General features: G+C 33.6%; 1 protein-coding gene across 2 annotated transcripts in view; it reads left to right on the top strand.

Moving 5' to 3' along the window:
* The window catches only part of LOC102590864 (sister-chromatid cohesion protein 3-like), a 43,094-nt gene extending 40,147 nt beyond the window's left edge, over window positions 1-2,947 (top strand). Inside the window, exon 15 of one of the 2 annotated variants that reach the window (XR_001472351.1) lies at window positions 2,768-2,947. The gene's annotated coding sequence lies outside the window, so the exon portion shown is untranslated. The remainder of the gene's footprint in view (window positions 1-2,767) is intronic. The other variant, XR_001472352.1, reaches the window with a different exon arrangement.
* The last annotated feature ends 1,620 nt before the right edge of the window (window positions 2,948-4,567 follow it).

Here is a 4,567-nt window from a genome sequence, read left to right as displayed (position 1 = left end):
GTGAATGTATGATTATTGTTTGAAAGAAGAATAAATAAAATGGAAGTGTTTTCCTTTTTCTTCTTGCTCGTGTAGTATAGTGTTGTTTTTTTTCTCTCTGTGTTTTCTGATTTCTGTCCGTTTTTTTTTTATTTTTCCTGTATGTTGGTCAGTGTTGTTTTAATATAGGAGGGTGTTGTTGTTTATAGGAATGTGTAGTACGTGTGTGTGGGGGTATGTAATGGGTTGTGTGGTAGAAAATGGGGGAGGGAAGTGGGGGTTTAAGGTGGGGTAAGTGTAGGTATATATAAAATATAATTACTAACTAATTATTTTAAATTAATGTAAATTTAAGAAAAGTTAAATAGCTAATTAAAAATATAATTAAGAAACACTAAATTTATTTATTAAATATACATTAAAAGAAAACATAAATTTTTTGAACTATTTTTTTTTTTTTGAATAAATTGGAAACAAAACTTAACTTAAAACTTGGCTCTATTTTTGTGATTTTCAAATATTTTTACACTAAACTTATCAAAATATTTAATTTAAACGTAAAAGAAATATTTAACCACTAAAATTTGTGTAAAATATCAAGTTCGGTCAAAATTACGTGTCTACACTAACCCTAAGAAAACCCCAAACCCTAAACCCAAAAAGCACTAAGAAACCCAAAACCCTAAAAACAATAAATTTATTTTTATAAACTCTAACCCTAGAAAACCTCTAAAAATAATTAAACCTAACAAACTTAAACCCTATTCTAGAAAACCCTAAATCTAAAACACTAAACCCTACACCCTAAATGACCCAAAAAAACCTAAGGAGACCTTAACTGTTCAACTCAAACCCTAAGAAACCTAAACCCTAAACCTTAGGGATAAACCCCCAACCCCCAAGCCTTATGAAACTCTAAGAATCCCTAAACCCGAAGAAATCCTAAATCCTAAGAAAATATAAACATTAAAAAACAACAAAAAAAACTTTACAAACTCTAAACCTAAAAAATCTTAAACCTACCAAACCTAAACCCTAAACCGTAGAAAAACCCTAAACCTAAAACACTAAACCCTAAGCACCTACATCCTAAATGACCCAAAAAAAACCTAGGAGACCTTAAAGGTTAAACTCAAACCCTAAGAACTTAAACCCTAAACCTTAGGGATAAACCCCCAACCCTAAGCCTTATGAAACTCTAAGAAGCCCTAAACCCTAAGAAATCCTAAGAAAAGCTAAACAATAAAAACCTTTAAAACACTAATACTAAAATTTCAAAAAACAAACCTTTAAAACCCTAAAAAAATTCATTAATCTAAAACCCTAAGTCCTAAGCCCTTAGAACTCATATATCGTAAAATCAATAATGATCCTAAAAATTCTTTATCAATCCTAAATTGAAAACAACTCTTGACCTAAATTTTTTTAGAAAAATTTAAGCTCTAAACCCTAAACTTAAAATCCTATGCCATATATTAGGGCTACGTAATCCTATATCTTAAGAAATCCAAATTCTCAAAAAAAACTAAGAAACCCTAAAACATTTAAAAACCTTAATCATAAAAATCATAAACCTAAAAAAACCAGAAACTCCAAAAAACACTTAACCTAAAATCCGAATCCCTAAAACCTAAACGAAGAAACCCTAAGAAACTCTAAACCTTAAACCCTTATAAACCCTAATACCCTAAAACCTAAGATCCTAAACCCTAAACCCTAAAAAATCACTAAGAAATCCTAAACCCTAAAAATCACTAAGAAAAACCAAACCTTAAAAAACCTCAAAAAAAAAACTTTAAAACCCCTAAACCTAAAGAACCCTAAATCGCAAACTCTAAACCTTGAACCCTAAACCCTTAAAAATCATATGGAGTTCAAGCTATTGGAAGGTATAAGTTAAGACAAGTTGAGGAGCACAACCTTACCTTGAAGAATCCAAGTCTTAGCAAGTGGGAGTTCTGTCCAGCAAGGTAAGCTACTACAATTTTATCTCTCTTGTGCTTAAGTTAATTAGGACATTTGGTATGTGTTAGTGAGTTACAAATTGATCCTTTTAAATGGTGTAATATTGGGGAGGATGTCCTGGTGATTAGTGCATGTTGGGACAGCCATGGAGAGGAGTCCCCTTCAAATTCAGTTATGAGCTTGTTTGAGCACTTCAAAATTAATATTAGCTCTTCAAGTGCTGGTGATCAGAAACCATGATTCATATTGCTTCTGTTACTTTATTATGTTTAAGGATTATTTTATGTATGTATAATAAGGGATGTGACTGGATGTGCGGGGAAGTTATGGAGACGTTAAAGGACTTAAATATTGCAGGGAGTTTGGGAGGACCTGATACAAAGGTTGTACAATATATAAACGTGATTAAAGGGAAAGGGAAGGGTGGCAGCTCAGGGGTGAAAGCCTAGCATGGGCCAATCCCAATTGGTATAGAAGGGTGGCAGCTCAGGGGCAAAAGCCTAGTATGGGCCGATCCCAATTTGCGAAATTATGAGGACAGCATCCCAGGGGTTAAAATGCCTAGGGTCATCCTCTTCTACCACACTGATCAGCTGGTCATTGTATCATGTCTTATAAAATTATAACGCACAGAAAAGTAAAGAAAAGAATGTAACATACAGGATTCTACAAGTATAAGCAAAGGTGGTCTCAAATCCTTATCTATTTGTATTTGGTTTCACTTGAGCTCTCATTTTACATATGGTTGTATTATACCTTACATATTCAGTATATTATTTTGTACTGACGTCCCTTATTGGGGACGCTGCATTTCATGCTGCAGGATGTGTATTCAACTAGTTGATATCCCCAATAGAAGCACATGATACTCAGCGGTTGTTGGTGAGCTCCAGGTTGATTCGGGGATTTTCCGAGTCTTTACTATGCGCATTTTCATAGTGGTACAGTCACGGATAGTAGAGGCTTTGTAGACATTGTAAAGCTATCATCTGTATTCATAGTTTCACTTGTCACACCTATTGATTCAGCTGGTCAACATATGTTGTATATGACGCTTCTCATTAGTAAATCTATTATAGTAGTTTACTTTCTCAACATAGGTCACTTGTAAAGCATGTGTTCATATGGTACTTGTCCGCCTCACCTAGGGTTGGTGTGTGACACAAAAAAACCTAGGAGATCTTAAATTTTAAAATCAAACCCTATGAAACCTAAACCCTAAACCTTAGGGATAAACCCCCAACCCTAAGCCTTATGAAATTCTAAGAAGCCCTAAACCCTAAGAAATCCTAAATCCTAAGAAAAACAATACACTAAAAACACTAAAACTAAAAACCCTATGAAACCTTAAAAACCATAAAAAAAATCCTTAATCTAAAGCCCTAAGCCCTAAGCCCATAGAATTCCTAAACCCTAAAAAAATAATGATCCTGAAAAAAAATTTAAAATCGAAAATCGAAAAAACTCATAACCTAAAAAAATCCTAGAATAACTTAAGCTCTAAACCCTAACCTAAAAACCCTTAACCAAATACCTAAACTCTTATTCATTATGTTCAGATTATATCATTGTTCAATATTATTCAGTTATATATATTTGTTCAGCATTATCCTATCATGCATGATCAGTACCTTTCAAGTACTGACACATACTCTACACTACATCTTCTTGTGATGTAGGTTCAGGTCCTCATCATTCAAATTACGTGGAGATCGGTTCTCGATCCGTATTCAGCAATATAAGTGGTGAGTCCTCATTTTTTGAGGACGCAATACATGTTTTATACTCAGTATTTCATTTTAGTTTCAGTTTTGCTAGAGTGAGCTGGGGGCATGTCCCAGTTTCACTAGTCAGTTAGAGGCTTTTATTCAGACATAGTTTTTGTCACGCCCCGAGGTTACCCCCATTGACGTAACACAGGATCTAGGATCACGAGTGACCCCAAGCTAACCTTGAGTTGGTATATCATAAGAATATTAGATCAACACCTTAAAAACACTTTAAAAGCCTAAACATAAAAAATATGAAACCCTAAGAAACCCTAAATCATACACCCTAAACCCTAAGAAATACTAAACCCTAAACCTTAGGGAAAGCCCTAAACCCCAAGACTTATGAAACACCAACAAACCCCTAAAACCCTAAACCTAAAAATTCCTCTAAACCTAATAAAACCCTAGAAAATCTTAAGCCCAAAACCCTAAATCCAAAAAACCCTTAAAAATACAAAACCCTAAGAAATCTTAAACGCTAAATCATATATCCTAAGAAACACTAAATCCTTAACTCTAAACCATAGGGCTAAACCCTAAACCCCAAACCATATGAAACACTAGGAAAACCTAAACCCTAAAATCCATTAAAACCCCTAAAACTATAATACCCGGGCGAAAAAAAAAACCCTTTAAAACCCTAAGCCCTAAAAAAAACCCTAAACTTAAAATCCTATGCCCTAAATCCTATGTAATCCTAAATCTTAAGAAATCCAAATTCTTAAAAAAACCTAAGAAACCATAAAACATTTCAAAACCCTAATTATAAAAATCATAAACCTAAAAAAAACCATAAACCCTAAAAAACTCTTGACCTAAAATCTGAAACCCTATTCCTTAGGGCCTAAACC

The sequence above is a fragment of the Solanum tuberosum genome, unplaced genomic scaffold (genome assembly GCF_000226075.1).
Source record: "Solanum tuberosum cultivar DM 1-3 516 R44 unplaced genomic scaffold, SolTub_3.0 scf00658, whole genome shotgun sequence".
NCBI classification, from domain to species: Eukaryota; Viridiplantae; Streptophyta; class Magnoliopsida; order Solanales; family Solanaceae; genus Solanum; species Solanum tuberosum.
This window is presented reverse-complemented; position numbering and strand designations above follow the sequence as displayed.